We start from the raw sequence: 23,531 nt of genomic DNA, 5'->3' as shown, positions 1-23,531 counted from the left end.
TTTGTGATTTAATCATTGTGTTTGTATGTGTAGACAATATTTAGTTTTGATACAAGACCATGCAAATGAAATGGGGCTTTTTAAATTTTTTTTTTTTAGATGATGTGCATTCTCTTGGGGGGGGGGGGGCGGGGGGGGGGGCATGTATGAGCCAGACTGGCCCAGTGAGAACCACTAGGAAATATGGAGAATGCCTCTGCCTAGCCACATAAATGTTTTGTGTTAACAGCTACCAAGGGAATATCGGGGGCTCCAGACCTAGGGGGCAAATTTTAAAAGTGTGTGCGCGTGTCTGGAACAGAGAGAGAATAGCAATTGTACACTGAAAGCTTCACTACGAAATCAGGGTAGTATAGATAATCGCACTTCCTGATCTCCACCAGGATCAGTCTGGATCTCTAACCAAGACCTCATTTTGGAGATGCTCATTCATTATTATTTTCTAAGCAGCAAGTCACAGAGATTGAGAGAATAAAATTCTAAGATGTATGAAGCCAATAAAATCTGAAAACACAAGGATTTAAAAAAATAAAAAACAAATAGGATGAGTGATTGAGCAGTGAACACACTGAAAGAAAAAAAAATGAAATAGGAAGCGCAGACGCCGCACGACAGAAGTGGAGAATAATCTGGATGATGGAGCAGAGGAGCAGAGCAGACCAAATGAGAGAATGAGAGAAACGAGAGAACAAGAGAAAAAAAAAGAGAGAGAGAGATAGGGCAGTGGATCAATAGTCCGTGTGGGCTACTCACAGTGGCGGCTGGTGCTGGGTTACCACAAGGGGGACTGGCCCGGCCCAGCAGCCCAGCAATTAAACTCGCGCGTCTGCAGCCCAGGATTAAATTTAGCCCCTCTGCCTGGCTGCTCCACTGCAGTCTTTATAAAACTATGAGCTCACTCACGACAACAACATGAGCCCTATTCGTGCTCGCTACCCCTGCTTGGTCTGATAGCCCTGGCCCAGACGCAGATCACATTTATTGATCTTTCTCTTCCTTCCTGTTCAGAGGGGAGGGAGTCGGAGTGAGGGGGTAGTCTTCAGACAGGAACACTCCGTACACTGACGTAAGCCTTTTCACATATGAGAAGAGAGAATTGTAGGCAACTCCACAGATAGCTGAAGTCACTGATCAGCTGGGAGACTTGCATCATGTCGCAGAATTGCACAAACGGCGGGAAATGGTAACACTTTAGTATCTGTGTCGCTTATTATTATACTTTATATCGACCAAGCGTGTATATAAATCATGAAAACAGCAACATTAACAGATTAATACTGCTTTATTTAACATACTCATGTTTTCCTTTACACCTTACAGATTTTTTCCTGCTTTTAGTAAAAGTATGTAACAAATGTACGTACGTCTTAATACTTATATGAAATTGAACTCTATTTCATATCCTGTTTACACACAATTTGATTCTTGGTACCATCTTTTACTGAACAGAACGACCCGGTACTGTAGAGTACACTGGCGTTTACACTGTAAAATATTGCTTTGTACTAGACACATACATCTCCCTTGTCCAGCTACTGAGAGCAGAACTCTAGTGTTACAATGATTTGATGAATCATTTATTGCTGCACATTTAGAGAAACAGTAGTTATTAAAGCGAAGAAGGCAACACCAAACCAAAGCAAGAATATGAGAACACAAGATAAAGCAGTATTAAGCAGTCTAGTCCATGTTGCCAAATACTTCACTTCTATTCACTATTTATATGCAGAGTTATTAGCTATAAATTTTAATGTCTAATAAATAACCCCTATATTGCACTGTTATTTGTATTTTTTCTGTGTCGACAGCTTATTTTAATTAGGACTAAATTTGTTTACCTTTACACTGTTAATGGTGCATACATGTAACGCAGAAAGCCTGCATCTAATAAAGCGTGTGCGCACTATATATAGCTCTGTGGCAGTGAATGGGTTAACCTGAAACTGTGCAAGCCCAGTGGTAAAGCTCCCTATTGAATTGAACAGCTCATCATATGGAAAAAGTAGTTCAGTCCTCGCTTGGCACACACTAGGGAGGGTTTTTTAAATCGCTCCCTTTTTTCATTTTACACTATAAATTATGTATAATGGTGCTTTTCCTGCTAAATAATTAGCTGACATCAAATATATTCCAGGCCTCTGTAATGGAGTGAAATGAATATGTGGGTGTCCCTTTGTAGAAACTGTTCAGGATGGCTTTGGTTTACTTAAAAAAAAAAATTTGTTCAGCATAAAACAGAATGAATAGCTTCAACATCACTCCCATATGGACATCAAAATCTCAGGTGGTGCATGCAGCTCTTATATGAAGTTGTTCTTCATGCAGCCTTCTTTGCAAACCCATTTTCATTTTACTCCGTATCACTATTCATGTCTGACTTTTCAGATTTCTGATCAGACTCCCAAGTTCTCAACACTGTGACAAAAGTCATCAGGTTGATATTGTAGAAGCATTAAAAAAAAAAAAGCACATTGCACATTCAAAAATAACTACCCAAAAACTAATTCTGCCATACTGGACACAAAGGAAACCTCATTTCCTAATCAAATTTAACATCCACCATTGTCGATTCAAGAAAACTAAACACGCATTAAATGAATACGAGGGTCTTTGAGAGTTAATGCATATGTACATAACGCTGAGCCCATCCATTTCCAATCCCAACAGATGGAATTATTATTATTATAAAGGCACACCATTATGTGTATATTACAGATCTGAGTGCATAAGCTGGAAATAGACGAAGACAGAAGCAAGGAACGATGCATGAAATTAGTTCATTAATCTTCCTCTCGTAGGCTGTCCTTGTTTAGAGGGGAACTCTGCCTGCTATGAACAAAGAGCCCATCGCTCCATAGTCATCAATTACTCTCTTCATCACAGGGAATGCCCAGTGGAAAATGCAACACACATACATATACTGTGGGAGAGATGAACGCATCCACCTGACTCGCCCCCATGCAACTGACAATTACTGAACAATCAACTGTAGGAATGTTTGCACCTTCACTCATGCTCAGTCATGAAGAAACAGAGCTAAAGGAAAACACAATAATGACTTCATGAGAAGAAGCTGTTCATTACACACTGACACTAATGTCAACTAGATACACAATCAGATATATAATTTAAAAAAAAAAAATCCGGAAACACTGAACAGAGCAGCATTTAGTTATATTAAATAGTTTTAAAGGAGAATTTGTTGTGGTACATATTCATATATCAGATATTGTGTAAAAATGCGCTCAGGTATTGTGATATATTTAGCAGTCTATTTCCAAAGCAATTCTGCACCATCATTTAACCCCTAAATTAAGTGCTTCTTATTCATATTCAAACATAAATGCATAGTTTATAAATACTCAAACATTTCTGGAAAATTCTCTCTATTGTTCTACATAATCCACATATTTTCTTCCTATAAATAGTTAACACTGTATACTACTTGTCCTGCTGAATCACAAAAACTAAACTCCAGCCAAATTGAATTAGACTGAGGTTTTTTTGTGTTTTTTTTTTATTTGAACTAAAGCAATTTAAGAGAAAATTCAGGGACACATCTCACTCAGTGTATGCAATGGGGACTCAAATCAAATTGAACCTTCTTACCTCACTGTAGGAATGAACAATATGGGAAAAATATTATATTGCAATAATTGGACATATCTTTCATATATATATATATATATATATATATATATATATAAACCTATTTAATTTAGTTATATGGGAGAAAATAAAAATTAGAACAGGATTTCTCACGCATCAAAAATATATTTTACATCAACCTCCCCAACTATACATCAGATAATTAACTATATCTCATTATTTACTGTATATCATATTGTCATATCTCCCAGTCCTCAACACATTAAGTTCTTATGTTTTTTTTAAACTCCAATAAAGTTGTACCTTAAACTACCTAAATGCTTAACATAAACTCAGTTTAAATAAAATTACACACCATCCTGACACCCTATTATTAAATATCTTTAGAGCACTGCTACAGAAATTTATCTAGATTCTGAACCTCAAATAAGAACACGACAGCTACAGCTGGGGCTACTGTAAACCAGAGCTCTCATCCAAACACTCACTCACTCAGTCGCTCACGCACGCGCTCATGCATTTGCTCATGCAATCATTCATGCGCTCATTCGCTCGCTCCCTCCCTCATTCACGCACTCACTCACATGCTCATTCACGCGCTCACTCATTTATGTGCTCACTCGTGCGCTCACTCATTCACGCACTCATTCACTTATTCACTCACTTTCTTGTTCCTTCATGCACTCATTTGCTCCCTCGCTCCCTCACGCACTCATTTGCTCCCTCGCTCCCTCACTCATTCATGCGCTCATTCGCTCCCTCACTCACTCATTTGCTCACTCGCTCCCTCCCGCACTCATTTGCTCACTCGCTCCCTCACGCACTCATTTGCTCACTCGCTCCCTCACGCACTCATTTGCTCACTCGCTCCCTCACGCACTCATTTGCTCACTCGCTCCCTCACGCACTCCTTTGCTCACTCGCTCCCTACACGCACTCGCTCCCTCACTCACGCACTCGCTCCCTCATTCATTCATGCACTCCCTTGCTCGCTCCCTCCCTCACTCGCGTGCTCCCTCCTTCACGTGCTCCCTCACTCACTCATTCATGCGCTCCCTCACTCCCTGATTCACGCGCTCCCTCGCTCGCTCCCTCATTCACGTGCTCCCTCACTCATTCATGCGCTCCCTCACTCATTCATGTGCTCCCTCCCTCGCTTGCTCCCTCATTCACGCGCTCCCTCACTCATTCGCACGCTCCCTCCCTCACTCATTTGCTCATCCGCGTGCTCCCTCATCTGCGCGCTCCCTCGCTCACTCATCCGCGTGCTCCCTCGCTCATTCACGCGCTCGCGCCCTCGCTCATTCACGTGCTCGCACCCTCGCTCATTCACGCGCTCGCGCCCTCATTCGCTCGCTCCCTCACTCGCGCGCTCCCTCACTCATTCGCTCGCTCCCTCATTCACGTGCTCGCTCCCTCACTCATTCGCTCACTCCCTCCCTCATTCATTCACTCGCTCCCTCATTCACGCGCTTGCTCGCTCACTCCCTCCCTCATTCATTCACTCGCTCCCTCATTCACGCGCTTGCTCCCTCACTCACTCGCGTGCTCCCTCACTCGCTCGCTCGCTCCCTCATTCACTCGCTCGCTCCCTCATTCACGCGCTCGCTCCCTCATTCTCTCGCTCCCTCATTCACGCGTTACCTCACTCATTCGCTCACTCCCTCATTCACATGTTCCCTCACTCATTTGCTCGCTCCCTCATTCACGTGTTCCCTCACTCATTCATGTGTTCACTCGCTTGCTCCCTCCGTTGCTCGCTCCCTCCCTCACTCACTCCCTCATTCATTCATGCGCTCCCTCGCTGATTCACGCGCTCCCTCGCTCGCTCCCTCACTCATTCATGCGCTCCCTCAGTCATTCATGCGCTCTCTCACTCGCTCCCTCCCTGATTCACGCACTCCCTCGTGCGCTCCCTCACTCATTCGCGCGCTCACTCATTTGCGCGCTCACTCACTCACTCACTCATTCGCGCGCTCACTCACTCACTCACTCACTCATTCGCGCGCTCCCTCCCTCCCTCATTCGCGCGCTCCCTCCCTCACTCATTCGTGCGCTCCCTCCCTCCCTCATTCAGGCGCTCCCTCCCTCATTCAGGCGCTCCCTCCCTCATTCAGGCGCTCCCTCCCTCATTCGCGCGCTCCCTCCCTCATTCGCGCGCTCCCTCCCTCATTCACGTGCTCACTCATTCGCGCGCTCCCTCCCTCATTCGCGTGCTCCCTCACTCATTCGTGCGCTCCCTCACTCATTCGCGCGCTCCCTCACTCATTCATGCGCTCCCTCACTCATTCATGCGCTCCCTCACTCACTCACTCCCTGATTCATGCGCTCCCTCGCGTGCTCCCTCACTCATTCAGGCGCTCCCTCACTCATTCAGGCGCTCCCTCACTCATTCGCGCGCTCCCTTACTCATTCGTGCGCTCCCTCACTCACTCACTCATTCCCTCCCTCACTCATTCGCACGCTCCCTCCCTCCCTCATTCGCGCGCTCCCTCCCTCACTCATTCGCGCGCTCCCTCCCTCACTCATTCGTGCGCTCCCTCCCTCACTCATTCGTGCGCTCCCTCCCTCATTCGCGCGCTCCCTCCCTCATTCACGTGCTCACTCATTCGCGCGCTCCCTCCCTCATTCGTGCGCTCCCTCACTCATTCATGCGCTCCCTCACTCACTCCCTCCCTGATTCATGCACTCCCTCGCGCGCTCCCTCACTCATTCGCGCGCTCCCTCACTCATTCAGGCGCTCCCTCACTCATTCGCGCGCTCCCTTACTCATTCGTGCGCTCCCTCACTCATTCGCTCGCTCGCTACCTCACTCATTCGCTCGCTCGCTCCCTCACTCATTCGCGCGCTCCCTCACTCACTCATTCGCTTGCTCCTTCACTCACTCATTCAGGCGCTCCCTCACTCATTCGCGTGCTCCCTCACTCATTCGCTCGCTCCCTCACTCACTCGCTCCCTCACTCACTCATTCGCGCTCTCCCTCACTTACTCATTCGTGCGCTCCCTCACTCATTCGCTCGCTCGCTCCCTCACTCATTCGCGTGCTCGCTCCCTCACTCATTCGCTCGCTCGCTCCCTCACTCATTCGCTCGCTCGCTCCCTCACTCATTCGCGCGCTCCCTCACTCACTCATTCGCTCGCTCCTTCACTCACTCATTCAGGCGCTCCCTCACTCATTCGCTCGCTCCCTCACTCACTCGCTCCCTCACTCACTCATTCGCGCGCTCCCTCACTCACTCATTCGTGCGCTCCCTCACTTACTCATTCACGCGCTCCCTCACTCACTCATTCGCACGCTCCCTCACTCACTCATTCGCACGCTCCCTCACTCACTCATTCGCACGCTCCCTCACTCATTCACGTGCTCACTCGCTCGCTCCCTCCCTCATTCACGCACTCCCTCCCTCATTCAGGCGCTCCCTCACTCATTCGCGCGCTCCCTCTCTCATTCGCTCGCTCCCTCATTCACGTGCTCACTCATTCGCTCCCTCCCTCATTCGCGCGCTCCCTCCCTCATTCAGGCGCTCCCTCCCTCCCTCATTCGCGCGCTCCCTCACTCATTCGCTCGCTCCCTCATTCGCGCGCTCCCTCACTCACTCACTCGCTCCCTCACTCACTCATTCGCGCGCTCCCTCCCTCACTCATTTGCGCGCTCCCTCCCTCACTCGCTCGCTCCCTCCCTCATTCGCGCGCTCACTCCCTCCCTCATTCGCGCGCTCCCTCACTCGCTCCCTCCCTCATTCGCGCGCTCCCTCACTCGCTGGCTCCCTCCCTCATTCGCGCGCTCCCTCACTCGCTGGCTCCCTCCCTCATTCGCGCGCTCCCTCACTCGCCAGCTCCCTCCCCCATTCGCACGCTCCCTCACTCGCTCGCTCCCTCCCTCATTCGCGTGCTCCCTCATTCGCGCGCTCCCTCACTCATTCGCGCGCTCCCTCACTCATTCATGCGCTCCCTCACTCATTCATTCGCTCCCTCACTCGCTCCCTTATTCACGCGCTCCCTCACTCATTCATTCATGCGCTTCCTCACTCGCTCCCTCCCTGATTCACGCACTCCCTCACTTGCTCCCTCCCTCATTCGCACGCTCCCTCGCTCATTCACATGCTCCCTTGCTCATTCGCTCGCTCCCTCATTAACGCGCTCCCTCACTCATTCACGTGCTCACTCGCTCGCTCCCTCCCTCGGTCCCTCATTCACGCTCTCCCTCACTCATTCACGCACTCCCTCGCTCGCTCCCTCACTCATTCACACGCTCCTTCACTCGCTCCCTCACTCATTCACGCGCTCCCTCCCTGATTCGCGCGCTCTCTCCCTCCCTCACTCGCTCCCTCACTCATTCATGCTCTCCCTCACTCATTCACGCGCTCCCTCACTCATTCACACGCTCCCTCACTCATTCACACGCTCCCTCACACACTCCCTCCCTGATTCACGCGCTCCCTCACTCGCTCGCTCCCTCCCTCCCTCACTCGCTCGCTCCCTCCCTCCCTCATTCGCGCGCTCCCTCGCTCATTCGCTCGCTCCCTGATTCACGCTCCCTCCCTCCCCCCTGATTCGCGCTCCCTCCCTCCCTCCCTGATTCGCGCTCCCTCCCTCCCTGATTCGCGCTCCCTCCCTCCCTGATTCGCGCTCCCTCCCTCATTCGCACACGCTCCCTCCCTCATTCATTCACTCGCTCCCTCATTCACGCGCTTGCTCGCTCACTCCCTCCCTCATTCATTCACTCGCTCCCTCATTCACGCGCTTGCTCCCTCACTCACTCGCGTGCTCCCTCACTCGCTCGCTCGCTCCCTCATTCACTCGCTCGCTCCCTCATTCACGCGCTCGCTCCCTCATTCTCTCGCTCCCTCATTCACGCGTTACCTCACTCATTCGCTCACTCCCTCATTCACATGTTCCCTCACTCATTTGCTCGCTCCCTCATTCACGTGTTCCCTCACTCATTCATGTGTTCACTCGCTTGCTCCCTCCGTTGCTCGCTCCCTCCCTCACTCACTCCCTCATTCATTCATGCGCTCCCTCGCTGATTCACGCGCTCCCTCGCTCGCTCCCTCACTCATTCATGCGCTCCCTCAGTCATTCATGCGCTCTCTCACTCGCTCCCTCCCTGATTCACGCACTCCCTCGTGCGCTCCCTCACTCATTCGCGCGCTCACTCATTTGCGCGCTCACTCACTCACTCACTCATTCGCGCGCTCACTCACTCACTCACTCACTCATTCGCGCGCTCCCTCCCTCCCTCATTCGCGCGCTCCCTCCCTCACTCATTCGTGCGCTCCCTCCCTCCCTCATTCAGGCGCTCCCTCCCTCATTCAGGCGCTCCCTCCCTCATTCAGGCGCTCCCTCCCTCATTCGCGCGCTCCCTCCCTCATTCGCGCGCTCCCTCCCTCATTCACGTGCTCACTCATTCGCGCGCTCCCTCCCTCATTCGCGTGCTCCCTCACTCATTCGTGCGCTCCCTCACTCATTCGCGCGCTCCCTCACTCATTCATGCGCTCCCTCACTCATTCATGCGCTCCCTCACTCACTCACTCCCTGATTCATGCGCTCCCTCGCGTGCTCCCTCACTCATTCAGGCGCTCCCTCACTCATTCAGGCGCTCCCTCACTCATTCGCGCGCTCCCTTACTCATTCGTGCGCTCCCTCACTCACTCACTCATTCCCTCCCTCACTCATTCGCACGCTCCCTCCCTCCCTCATTCGCGCGCTCCCTCCCTCACTCATTCGCGCGCTCCCTCCCTCACTCATTCGTGCGCTCCCTCCCTCACTCATTCGTGCGCTCCCTCCCTCATTCGCGCGCTCCCTCCCTCATTCACGTGCTCACTCATTCGCGCGCTCCCTCCCTCATTCGTGCGCTCCCTCACTCATTCATGCGCTCCCTCACTCACTCCCTCCCTGATTCATGCACTCCCTCGCGCGCTCCCTCACTCATTCGCGCGCTCCCTCACTCATTCAGGCGCTCCCTCACTCATTCGCGCGCTCCCTTACTCATTCGTGCGCTCCCTCACTCATTCGCTCGCTCGCTACCTCACTCATTCGCTCGCTCGCTCCCTCACTCATTCGCGCGCTCCCTCACTCACTCATTCGCTTGCTCCTTCACTCACTCATTCAGGCGCTCCCTCACTCATTCGCGTGCTCCCTCACTCATTCGCTCGCTCCCTCACTCACTCGCTCCCTCACTCACTCATTCGCGCTCTCCCTCACTTACTCATTCGTGCGCTCCCTCACTCATTCGCTCGCTCGCTCCCTCACTCATTCGCGTGCTCGCTCCCTCACTCATTCGCTCGCTCGCTCCCTCACTCATTCGCTCGCTCGCTCCCTCACTCATTCGCGCGCTCCCTCACTCACTCATTCGCTCGCTCCTTCACTCACTCATTCAGGCGCTCCCTCACTCATTCGCTCGCTCCCTCACTCACTCGCTCCCTCACTCACTCATTCGCGCGCTCCCTCACTCACTCATTCGTGCGCTCCCTCACTTACTCATTCACGCGCTCCCTCACTCACTCATTCGCACGCTCCCTCACTCACTCATTCGCACGCTCCCTCACTCACTCATTCGCACGCTCCCTCACTCATTCACGTGCTCACTCGCTCGCTCCCTCCCTCATTCACGCACTCCCTCCCTCATTCAGGCGCTCCCTCACTCATTCGCGCGCTCCCTCTCTCATTCGCTCGCTCCCTCATTCACGTGCTCACTCATTCGCTCCCTCCCTCATTCGCGCGCTCCCTCCCTCATTCAGGCGCTCCCTCCCTCCCTCATTCGCGCGCTCCCTCACTCATTCGCTCGCTCCCTCATTCGCGCGCTCCCTCACTCACTCACTCGCTCCCTCACTCACTCATTCGCGCGCTCCCTCCCTCACTCATTTGCGCGCTCCCTCCCTCACTCGCTCGCTCCCTCCCTCATTCGCGCGCTCACTCCCTCCCTCATTCGCGCGCTCCCTCACTCGCTCCCTCCCTCATTCGCGCGCTCCCTCACTCGCTGGCTCCCTCCCTCATTCGCGCGCTCCCTCACTCGCTGGCTCCCTCCCTCATTCGCGCGCTCCCTCACTCGCCAGCTCCCTCCCCCATTCGCACGCTCCCTCACTCGCTCGCTCCCTCCCTCATTCGCGTGCTCCCTCATTCGCGCGCTCCCTCACTCATTCGCGCGCTCCCTCACTCATTCATGCGCTCCCTCACTCATTCATTCGCTCCCTCACTCGCTCCCTTATTCACGCGCTCCCTCACTCATTCATTCATGCGCTTCCTCACTCGCTCCCTCCCTGATTCACGCACTCCCTCACTTGCTCCCTCCCTCATTCGCACGCTCCCTCGCTCATTCACATGCTCCCTTGCTCATTCGCTCGCTCCCTCATTAACGCGCTCCCTCACTCATTCACGTGCTCACTCGCTCGCTCCCTCCCTCGGTCCCTCATTCACGCTCTCCCTCACTCATTCACGCACTCCCTCGCTCGCTCCCTCACTCATTCACACGCTCCTTCACTCGCTCCCTCACTCATTCACGCGCTCCCTCCCTGATTCGCGCGCTCTCTCCCTCCCTCACTCGCTCCCTCACTCATTCATGCTCTCCCTCACTCATTCACGCGCTCCCTCACTCATTCACACGCTCCCTCACACACTCCCTCCCTGATTCACGCGCTCCCTCACTCGCTCGCTCCCTCCCTCCCTCACTCGCTCGCTCCCTCCCTCCCTCATTCGCGCGCTCCCTCGCTCATTCGCTCGCTCCCTGATTCACGCTCCCTCCCTCCCCCCTGATTCGCGCTCCCTCCCTCCCTCCCTGATTCGCGCTCCCTCCCTCCCTGATTCGCGCTCCCTCCCTCCCTGATTCGCGCTCCCTCCCTCATTCGCACACGCTCCCTCCCTCCCTCATTCGCGCGCTCCCTCCCTCATTCGCGCGCTCCCTCCCTCCCTCATTCACGTGCTCCCTCACTCCCTCATTCGCGTGCTCCCTCACGCACTCCCTCCCTCCCTCACTCATTCGCTCGCTCCCTCCCTCGCTCGCTCCCTCCTTCGCGCGCTCCCTCACTCATTCACACGCTCCCTCGCTCGCTCCCTCACTCACTCACGCGCTCCCTCGCTCGCTCCCTCACTCACTCACGCGCTCCCTCGCTCGCTCCCTCACTCACGCGCTCCCTCACTCATTCACGCGCTCCCTCGCTCGCTCCCTCACTCATTCACGCGCTCCCCCGCTCGCTCCCTCACTCATTCGCGCGCTCCCTCGCTCGCTCCCTCACTCACTCGCTCCCTCCCTCATTAGCGCGCTCCCTCACTCGCTCCCTCCCTCAATCGCTCGCTCCCTCCCTCACTCGCTCGCTCCCTCACTCACTCACGTGCTCCCTCGCGCGCTCCCTCACTCATTCACGCGCTCCCTCGCTCGCTCCCTCACTCATTCACGCGCTCCCTTGTGCGCTTCCTCGCTCCCTCACTCGCTCCCTCTCTCATTCGCGCACTCCCTCACTCGCTCCCTCCCTCATTCGCGCGCTCCCTCACTCGCTCCCTCCCTCATTCGCGCGCTCCCTCACTCGCTCCCTCCCTCATTCGCGCGCTCCCTCCCTCACTCGCTCCCTCATTCGCGCGCTCCCTCCCTCACTCATTCGCTCCCTCCCTCACTCATTCGCTCCCTCCCTCACTCGCTCCCTCCCTCACTCATTCGCGCGCTCCCTCGCTCGCTCCCTCACTCATTCACACGCTCCCTCGCTCATTCACACGCTCCCTCGCTCGCTCCCTCGCTCATTCACGCGCTCCCTCCCTCGCTCATTCACGCGCTCCCTCGCTCATTCACGCGCTCCCTCACTCGCTCCCTCCCTCATTCGCGCGCTCCCTCACTCGCTCCCTCCCTCATTCGCGCGTTCCCTCACTCGCTCCCTCCCTCATTCGCGCGCTCCCTCACTCGCTCCCTCCCTCATTCGCGCGCTCCCTCACTCGCTCCCTCCCTCATTCGCGCGCTCCCTCACTCGCTCCCTCCCTCACTCGCTCGCTCCCTTCCTCATTCGCGCGCTCCCTCACTCGCTCCCTCCCTCATTCGCACGCTCCCTCACTCGCTCCCTCCCTCACTCGCGCGCTCCCTCACTTGCTCCCTCCCTCACTCATTCGCGCGCTCCCTCACTTGCTCCCTCCCTCACTCATTCGCGCGCTCCCTCACTTGCTCCCTCCCTCACTCATTCGCGCCCTCCCTCACTCATTCGCGCCCTCCCTCACTCATTCGCGCGCTCCCTCACTCATTCGCTCGCTCCCTCACTCGCTCGCTCCCTCACTCGCTCGCTCCCTCCCTCACTCATTCATGCGCTCCCTCACTCATTCACGCGCTCCCTCGCTTGCTCCCTCATTCACGCGCTGCCTCACTCATTCATGCGCTCCCTCACTCGCTCGCTCCCTCCCTCATTCGCACGCTCCCTCGCTCATTCACGCGCTCCCTCGCTCATTCGCGCGCTCCCTCGCTCATTCGCTCGCTCCCTCATTCACGCGCTCCCTCGCTCATTCGCTCGCTCCCTCATTCACGCGCTCCCTCACTCATTCACGTGCTCACTCGCTCGCTCCCTCCCTCGGTCCCTCATTCACGCTCTCCCTCACTCATTCATGCTCTCCCTCGCTCGCTCCCTCACTCATTCACGCTCTCCCTCGCTCGCTGCCTCACTCATTCACGCGCTCCCTCGCTCGCTCCCTCACTCATTCACACGCTCCCTCGCTCGCTCCCTCACTCATTCAAACGCTCCCTCGCTCGCTCCCTCACTCATTCACGCGCTCCCTCGCTCGCTCCCTCACTCATTCACGCGCTACCTCACTCATTCACGCACTCCCTCACTCATTCACGCGCTCCCTCGCGCGCTCCCTCACTCATTCCCTCACTCCCTCCGTCACTCATTCGCGCGCTCCCTCCCTCGCGCACTCGCTCCCTCCCTCCCTCATTTGCGCGCTCCCTCACTCGCTCCCTCCCTCGCGCGCTCCCTCACTCGCTCCCTCCCTCATTTGCGCACTCCCTCACTCGCTCCCTCCCTCACTCGCTCCCTCCCTCCCTCGCTCCCTCCCTCATTCCCTCCCTCCCTCGCTCCCTCCCTCCCTCGCTCCCTCCCTCATTCGCTCCCTCCCTCACTCGCTCGCTCCCTCCCTCACTCGCTCGCTCCCTCCCTCATTCGCGCACTCCCTCCCTCCCTCCCTCACTCATTCGCGCGCTCCCTCACTCGCTCCCTCACTCGCACGCTCCCTCACTCACTCATTCGCGCACTCCCTTGCGCGCTCCCTCCCTGATTCACGCGCTCCCTCCCTCATTCGCGCGCTCCCTCACTCGCTCCCTCCCTCATTCGCGCGCTCCCTCACTCGTGCGCTCCCTCATTCGTGCGCTCCCTCACTCATTCGCGCCCTCCCTCACTCATTCGCGCCCTGCCTCACTCATTCGCTCGCTCCCTCACTCATTCGCTCGCTCCCTCACTCATTCGCTCGCTTGCTTGCTCCCTCACTCGCTCCCTCACTCATTCATGCGCTCCCTCACTCATTCACGCGCTCCCTCGCTCGCTCCCTCATTCACGCGCTGCCTCACTCATTCATGCACTCCCTCACTCGCTCCCTCCCTGATTCACGCGCTCCCTCACTCGCTCGCTCCCTCCCTCATTCGCGCGCTCCCTCGCTCATTCACACGCTCCCTCGCTCATTCGCTCACTCCCTCATTGACGCGCTCCCTCACTCATTCACGTGTTCACTCGCTCGCTCCCTCCCTCGGTCTCTCATTCACGCTCTCCCTCACTCATTCACACTCTCCCTCACGCTCTCCCTCACTCATTCACGCTCTCCCTTGCTCGCTCCCTCACTCATTCACGCTCTCCCTCGCTCGCTCCCTCACCCATTCACGCGCTCCCTCGCTCGCTCCCTCATCCATTCACGTGCTCCCTCGCTCGCTCCCTCACCCATTCACGTGCTCCCTCGCTCGCTCCCTCACCCATTCACGCGCTCCATCGCTCGCTCCCTCACTCATTCATGAGCTCCCTCGCTCGCTCCCTCACTCATTCACGCGCTCCCTCACTCATTCACGCGCTCCCTCACTCATTCACGCGCTCCCTCGCGCGCTCCCTCATTCATTCACGCGCTCCCTCGCGCGCTCCCTCACACATTCACGCGCTCCCTCCCGCGCTTCCTCGCTCCCTCACTCATTCACGCGCTCCCTCGCGCGCTCCCTCACTCATTCACGCGCTCCCTCCCGTGCTTCCTCGCTCCCTCACTCGCTCCCTCACTCATTCACGCGCTCCCTCACTCATTCACGCGCTCCCTCCCGCGCTTCCTCGCTCCCTCACTCGCTCCTTCACTCATTCACGCGCTCCCTCACTCATTCACGCGCTCCCTCCCGCGCTTCCTCGCTCCCTCCCTCCCTCACTCATTCACGCGCTCCCTCACTCATTCACGCGCTCCCTCCCGCGCTTCCTCGCTCCCTCCCTCCCTCCCTCGCTCGCTCGCTCCCTCACTCGCGCACTCGCTCCCTCCCTCCCTCATTTGCGCGCTCCCTCCCTCATTCGCGCGCTCCCTCCCTCACTCCCTCCCTCATTCTCACGCTCCCTCACTCGCTCCCTCCCTCATTCGCGCGCTCCCTCACTCGCTCCCTCCCTCGTGCGCTCCCTCACTCGCACGCTCCCTCCCTCACTCGCGCGCTCCCTCACTCGCACGCTCCCTCACTCATTCGCGCGCTCCCTCGCGCGCTCCCTCCCTCATTTGCGCGCTCCCTGACTCACTCATTCGCGTGCTCCCTCGCTCCCTCACTCACTCCCTCAGTCGCGTGCTCCCTCACTCGCACGCTCCCTCACTTGCTCCCTCCCTCACTCGCACGCTCCCTCACTCGCTCCCTCCCTCACTCGCACGCTCCCTCACTCGCACGCTCATTCGAGCGCTCCCTCACTCGCTCCCTCCCTCACTCGCACGCTCCCTCACTCGCTCCCTCATTCGAGCGCTACCTCACTCGCTCCCTCCCTCACTCATTCGCGCGCTCCCTCACTCGCATGCTCCCTCACTCACTCCCTCCCTCACTCATTCGCGCGCTCCCTCCCTGATTCGCGCGCTCCCTCCCTCATTCGCGCGCTCCCTCCCTCATTCGCGCGCTCCCTGACTCGCTCCCTCACTCACTCACTCGCACGCTCCCTCACTCATTCGCGCGCTCCCTCACTCGCGCGCTCCCTCATTCGTGCGCTCCCTCACTCATTCGCGCCCTGCCTCACTCATTCGCTCGCTCCCTCACTCATTCGCTCGCTCCCTCACTCATTCGCTCGCTTGCTTGCTCCCTCACTCATTCGCTCGCTTGCTTGCTCCCTCACTCGCTCCCTCACTCATTCACGCGCTCCCTCGCTCGCTGCCTCATTCACGCGCTGCCTCACTCATTCATGCACTCCCTCACTCGCTCCCTCCCTGATTCACGCGCTCCCTCACTCGCTCGCTCCCTCCCTCATTCGCGCGCTCCCTCGCTCATTCACACGCTCCCTCACTCATTCGCTCACTCCCTCATTGACGCGCTCCCTCACTCATTCACGTGTTCACTCGCTCGCTCCCTCCCTCTCTCATTCACGCTCTCCCTCACTCATTCACACTCTCCCTCACGCTCTCCCTCACTCATTCACGCTCTCCCTTGCTCGCTCCCTCACTCATTCACGCTCTCCCTCGCTCGCTCCCTCACCCATTCACGCGCTCCCTCGCTCGCTCCCTCATCCATTCACGTGCTCCCTCGCTCGCTCCCTCACCCATTCACGTGCTCCCTCGCTCGCTCCCTCACCCATTCACGCGCTCCATCGCTCGCTCCCTCACTCATTCACGCGCTCCATCGCTCGCTCCCTCACTCATTCACGAGCTCCCTCGCTCGCTCCCTCACTCATTCACGCGCTCCCTCATGCGCTCCCTCACTCATTCACGCGCTCCCTCGCGCGCTCCCTCATTCATTCACGCGCTCCCTCGCGCGCTCCCTCACTCATTCACGCGCTCCCTCCCGCGCTTCCTCGCTCCCTCACTCATTCACGCGCTCCCTCGCGCGCTCCCTCACTCATTCACGCGCTCCCTCCCGTGCTTCCTCGCTCCCTCACTCGCTCCCTCACTCATTCACGCGCTCCCTCACTCATTCACGCGCTCCCTCCCGCGCTTCCTCGCTCCCTCACTCGCTCCTTCACTCATTCACGCGCTCCCTCGCGCGCTCCCTCACTCATTCACGCACTCCCTCCCGCGCTTCCTCGCTCCCTCCCTCCCTCACTCACTCATTCGCGCGCTCCCTCACTCGCTCGCTCCCTCACTCGCGCACTCGCTCCCTCCCTCCCTTGCGCGCTCCCTCCCTCATTCGCGCGCTCCCTCCCTCACTCCCTCCCTCATTCTCACGCTCCCTCACTCGCTCCCTCCCTCATTCGCGCGCTCCCTCACTCGCTCCCTCCCTCGTGCGCTCCCTCACTCGCACGCTCCCTCCCTCACTCGCGCGCTCCCTCACTCGCACGCTCCCTCACTCATTCGCGCGCTCCCTCGCGCGCTCCCTCCCTCATTTGCGCGCTCCCTGACTCACTCATTCGCGTGCTCCCTCGCTCCCTCACTCACTCACTCACTCAGTCGCGTGCTCCCTCACTCGCTCCCTCCCTCACTCGCACGCTCCCTCACTCGCTCCCTCATTCGAGCGCTCCCTCACTCGCTCCCTCCCTCACTCATTCGAGCGCTCCCTCACTCGCTCCCTCCCTCACTCATTCGAGCGCTCCCTCACTCGCTCCCTCCCTCACTCATTCGCGCGCTCCCTCACTCGCACGCTCCCTCACTCATTCGCGCGCTCCCTCCCTGATTCGCGCGCTCCCTCCCTCATTCGCGCGCTCCCTGACTCGCTCCCTCACTCACTCACTCGCACGCTCCCTCACTCGCTCCCTCATTCGAGCGCTCCCTCACTCGCTCCCTCCCTCACTCATTCGAGCGCTCCCTCACTCGCTCCCTCCCTCACTCATTCGAGCGCTCCCTTACTCGCTCCCTCCCTCACTCATTCGCGCGCTCCCTCACTCGCACGCTCCCTCACTCATTCGCGCGCTCCCTCCCTGATTCGCGCGCTCCCTCCCTGATTCGCGCGCTCCCTCCCTCATTCGCGCGCTCCCTCCCTCATTCGCGCGCTCCCTGACTCGCGCGCTCCCTCACTCGCTCACGCGCTCCCTCACTCGCTCGCGCGCTCCCTCACTCACTCGCACGCTCCCTCACTCGCACGCTCCCTCACTCACTCATTCGCGCGCTCCCTCCCTGATTCACGCACTCCCTCGTGTGCTCCCTCCGATTCGCGCGATCCCTGCCTGATTCACGCGCTCCCTCCCTGATTCACGCGCTCCCTCCCTGATTCGTGCGCTCGCACCCTCCCTCCCTCATTCGCGCGCTCCCTCCCTCACTCATTCGCTCGCTCGCTCCCTCCCTCGCGCCCTCCCTCATTCGCGCGCTCCCTCCCTCGCTCCCTCCCTCATTCGCGCGCTCCCTCCCTCGCTCCCTCCCTCATTCGCGCGCTCCCTCACTCGCTCCCTCACTCGCTCGCACGCTCCCTCACTCGCTCGCGCGCTCCCTCGCGCGCTCCCTCACGCGCTCCCTCACGCGCTCCCTCACTCGCTCCCTCACTCACTCGCACGCTCCCTCACTCGCGCGCTCCCTCACTCACTCATTCGCGCGCTCCCTCCCTGATTCACGCACTCCCTCGTGTGCTCCCTCCGATTCGCGCGCTCCCTGCCTGATTCACGCGCTCCCTCCCTGATTCACGCGCTCCCTCCCTGATTCGTGCGCTCGCACCCTCCCTCCCTCATTCGCGCGCTCCCTCCCTCACTCATTTGCTCGCTCGCTCCCTCATTCGCGCCCTCCCTCCTTCGCGCGCTCCCTCCCTCGCTCCCTCCCTCATTCGCGCGCTCCCTCCCTCGCTCCCTCCCTCATTCGCGCGCTCCCTCCCTCGCTCCCTCCCTCATTCGCACGCTCCCTCCCTCGCTCCCTCCCTCATTCGCGCGCTCCCTCCCTCGCTCCCTCCCTCATTCGCGCGCTCCCTCCCTCGCTCTCTCCTTCATTCGCACGCTCCCTCACTCGCTCGCTCCCTCATTGACGCGCTCACTCGATCGCTCCCTCCCTCGCTCCCTCACTCATTCATGCGCTCCCTCACTCGCTCCCTCCCTCATTCAGGCGCTCCCTCCCTCGCGCCCTCATTCACGCGCTCCTTCACTCATTTGCTCGCTCCCTCACTCATTCGCTTGCTCCCTCATTCACACGCTCACTCGCTCACTCCCTCCCTCGCTCATTCACGCGCTCCCTCCCTCCCTCATTCGCTCCCTCCCTCCCTCGCTGATTCACTCACTCCCTCACTCGTGCACTCTCTCACTCGCTCCCTCTCTCACTCGCTCCCTCCCTCACTCGCGCGCTCCCTCACTCGCGCGCTCCCTCACTCGCGCACTCCCTCCTTCGCTCCCTCCCTCATTCGCGCGCTCCCTCACTCGCTCCCTCCGTCACTCATTCGCGTGCTCCCTCCCTCACTCGCGCGCTCCCTCACTCACTCATTCACGCGCTCCCTCCCTCACTCGCGCGCTCCCTCCCTCGCTCACTCCCTCCCTCCCTCATTCACGCGCTCCCTCACTCATTCACGCGCTCCCTCACTCATTCACGCGCTCCCTCACTCACTCATTCACACGCTCGCTCACTTATTCACGCGCTCATTTGCTCACTGACTCGCTCACTCACTCGCTTGCTCAGGCTAGCTGGCAGGTTTATCCAAAGGCATTTGCCAAAAAGTTTCCAGTGCAGTGCCCAACGTGACTCCACTCTCTGATGTGCATCAGATACAGGAGCAGTACAGCTCACATAACGCTGGTGTTGGATAAGATTAACATTATAATACACTCTGCTTCACTGCTTGCTATTTGCAGGCCAGCACCAGAAGAACAAAGGCACCTGTATAATGGACTAAGATTTACGTAGTTGAGATAACACACTGACAATGAATTAAAACAAACAGACTTGTTAACTTTTCTAGAAGTGTGAAAAGTTAGAAGAGTGAAATGTCTAAGTGATAACTCAGTGGGATAAGTGATTACTGAGTCTAAGTGATAACTCCTTAATTGTTCATATGATACTGTTGTCATGTGTAGTTATCATGCCCTGTCCTGTGTACTTATTGTATTTTTTTTTTACACATCTCACACTGACATGTACTGCATTTGCACTTTACATAGTTCTGTGTACTAACATATTATGCGTTACACCATAGTCCTGAATTAAAAAACAAAACAAACAAACAAAAAAGATATATCTAGGAATCAATGGACAGCATGGACAATACAAGCCCAATTAACTTGCCTTGTGGCTGGTTGAAATGGCTTTGGAGCATTTTCCTAATCAAAAATGTAGAAAATTATTAGATTAATTAAATAAAAGGCTAACGAAAAGTTGCCACACATCCTGACTCAGTACATCATCTCATATAAGCAATATTCATCCCTGTGTACATTCAATTTTACAGTACAGTAATGGAGTTCATCAATAATTAATTATGGATAAGAAATGGATACAACAAAAATTTAAAAATAGTTTTAGACTACTCATTCTCAGTCATTTCCAACACACTATCCCGACTCAGAGTACACTACTGAAACCACTGAACTTTCACTGCAAAGTTTCCCTTCTGTTATTGTCTCTCTAACTCTGCATGCGTGTGAAGAGACTTTACAGGCCGTGTTGCTGGGGCTGAACAGGCTGCAGGAGCCGGGTGCAGCGTGCACTCAGTTTGGCTGTCAGGAAGAATCAGACCTCGTATTGTGATGGACCGTTTCGATATTGATTTCATAAATAAACAGAGCTAACCATCGATCCTAATGTTATTTTGCATTTCAATTACTGCTCAGAAACATAACCTTCAAACGGCTGAGCGTTCAATACCAATAACGTTCTCTGATAAATGCTCGCATAGCCACCCAACGCACGTTGTGGTTCGTCCCCCTCATCTTCACAAAGTGTAAATTAGCGGACTTAGCGTTTTCCCCTTCATAAACATTTAATTAGGGAGCAAATCAGAAAACAGGGCGAGGATCGTTTTTGTGAGGTCTGTGGGATTGACAGTGTCACTTATGCAAACAGAGATAGAGGAGTTTACACAGATACGCACTATAGCTGTGAAACTCATACTTGTATTAAAATGGTACGAGGAGTGCTGACTGTTACAGTGTTGTCAGTTTTTATTAGATTTCATCTTGGAGGCAGTGGAATTTATTTTCTATTACATTCATCTGAAAATAAAGTATTTATAAACCTTCTTTAAACTCATTCACACATGCGTGTGTGTGAGTCGTGACTGCCCTCTTGGTGTTGGAGCAACAGGAAGATGTGCTGACGCACAGTGTCAGTGATAGCAGTTGCTTGCGGGCGGGTGGAGGCAGGCGGATGCGAGGCCCCCAGACTGCGCTGTGATCTGGCCCCAGCTCAGGCAGACATTATCCTCAGCGCGCTAATGGACCCCGCTTTATTTTTAAACCCACTGTCACAGCGAGGCTCGGATGCCAAGGTAACCTTCGAGAGAATGAGAGGGGACGGTGACGAGGGCTTCTTTGGTTGCTGCCGCAAGGTGTTAGTGCTGAATGAGGGAGTGACACTGCAGAGCTCTCAACCAGAAGAAGCTCAACAAAGTCATGTTATTATAACCAACTAACCCATCGCGCATAAACACAGACATGAGATGTCCATGGATAAGAGAGAGAATGAATACTAGTTTTACCAATCTGAGAATGAATTTCACAGAAGTATAAAAATGCTTGTATATGTGTGTGAGATAGTAAGAGACAAAAACTCGCATTGAAACTTGCAGCACAAAATACAGGCGTGCAACGGTCAATACAGAGCGCATCCCAAATCACCTCGGGGAGGCAAAGCTCCCATGTGGGCCACACGGGTGCACAACCACTAAGTCAATTCATTTACAGTGCAAGGAATGAGCGTGCTGTGCACGGCTTACCAGAAGCGAGAGGGCTCCTTCTGAGTGGCCAGAGAATGGGACAAGGAGGCCCTGTTGGTAAAGGAGATGTGTTTAGAAACAGAGTCACAGCAATGCATTAAACATTTGTCATTTTGTCTGTTAAAAAAAAAAAGACATCTTGCACATGTCCTTTCATAGCACCACTCCACTGAGAGTGTAAAGTGTACACTGTGTGAGAAGGAGATTTGTGATGAGACACGTGCCATAGGTCAGTCTGACGGCTGTGGGCTCATACACATGCGGCCTGGACTCGTCAAGCCCCTCGGTTTAGGGGAAAGGTAGGTCGAGCGCAGCCACAGGCCCGTGTGGGTAATGTATTCTGAAACCAAATTACCGTAAGCCGATCCCATCTGGATAGTGTCGGAGTGGGGGGCTGCGCTGCTTAGCCACGATAGCATCTCCACACAGACAGCAAAAATCTGATTAACCCAATAGCACTGAAACACTTGGTCAAAGAGCAAAGAGCTTTTAACTTAAGATACACTAATACAATTCTGCTGCCTTGTTTTCTCTACAGCTAATACAATAAAAAGGAGCTGAAGGGTGGGAAAAAAAGAGCAAAAACAGTGGGAGGGATGTGCATTTTAAGCATTCAACGCGCCAACTCGGGAATGAAGTCAAACAAATTTAAGTGTAATTCATCATTGAGTGCTTATGGAGGTTCGCCACAGAAATACATAATCGGACTGTCATTCGGCTATAGACTAACACGGGAGGGGGGGGACTGGTGTGAGGGAGAAAACAGGATAGGCTTGTCAGTAAGTGAAGAACACACAGAAAAGTCTTCTCTTTTCATTCTGAATGTTAAGAGCGAAGAAAAACTCAAAGTGACAAGGCACAATATTGCCAGATTTTGGAGTGGTAAAGAAGCTCCACAGCAACACAAGGCGGGCAATAAACACAGACATACCCCCCCAGCTGCTGCCTGCACTCTGGCATGCAAACTTAAAGACGACACTATAAAAATAAGCGTAAGACACAAACACGATTCCCACATGGGCCAAAACATAACTGTTACATTTAGTAGAAAACCAGATCCACAAACATTTCGTGGTCATTAGTGTTGTCTCTCTAAAAACGCCGTGCGTAATCTTCAGTGATATCTCTACATCTGATACGAATGAATGTATTATTTACATTACTGGTGTGAATAAAGCGATGGGTCACTTTATAAGATCTATACTGATATCACCAGTATCACACGAACAGCCTACTCAGTGCACTCACACTAAACAACAGTGTGTCAGTGTAGATCAATCTCTGCAGTTAAAGATAATTTATTAGACAATTTAAAGACGATCATATATTTCAAAAGATAAACTGAAACAATTACTCTAGTTTTCCGAATCTTAATTTCCTACAAAGAGAATTATTAATTATTAGCCTATTTTCTTAGGTTTACAACTGGCTAGTATTTTTCAGTTTTTCTAGCTTTTAGTTTTACTACCATAGCAGTAGAACAAAATACAAATTAAACAAGTAATAACACTGATTATAAAAGTAAAATTGCTTTGAGGTGTACTTTGGAACAATGTCAGATACAGGCACCTAAAATGCTCATCTACCACACGTTATTATTATTATTATTATTATTATTATTATTATTATTATTTTAAAAATGACTAAACTAATTTCATTTTACCCCTATAGAACTCGCAGGTTTCACACAAACACACACACCAAACACAAACTGAGCATTGATACTGAGCTACCCAACAACCTAAATGTAACATTTATATTTGGTTCAAAATTTTTTCCCCTCCTGGTAAGAAAATTTCACTTCACTATTTCACTGGTGCATGTTATTGTGACATGTTTTGATAATGTCTCTGTGAGCCAGTGATTACACACTACCTCGATCCTGCTACACTTTACTGTCAAGTGTCTAAGCCAATATTATAACATCTCAATTTTTATAAAATGGGATATGAAATTATGGACTCGGTCTATGACTTGGCTTTAT

At 54.7% G+C, this 23,531-nt stretch overlaps 1 protein-coding gene across 1 annotated transcript in view; it reads right to left on the bottom strand.

Moving 5' to 3' along the window:
- Nucleotides 1-23,531, bottom strand: part of esrrb (estrogen-related receptor beta) — an 80,816-nt gene that overhangs the window by 50,637 nt on the left and 6,648 nt on the right. Inside the window, exon 2 of the mRNA XM_060933160.1 lies at nucleotides 21,548-21,598. The gene's annotated coding sequence lies outside the window, so the exon portion shown is untranslated. The remainder of the gene's footprint in view (nucleotides 1-21,547; nucleotides 21,599-23,531) is intronic.

The sequence above is a fragment of the Neoarius graeffei genome, chromosome 11 (assembly GCF_027579695.1).
Source record: "Neoarius graeffei isolate fNeoGra1 chromosome 11, fNeoGra1.pri, whole genome shotgun sequence".
Lineage (NCBI taxonomy): Eukaryota > Metazoa > Chordata > Actinopteri > Siluriformes > Ariidae > Neoarius > Neoarius graeffei.
Note: the sequence above shows the minus strand (reverse complement) of the source record. Positions and strands in the feature narration are given on the sequence as shown.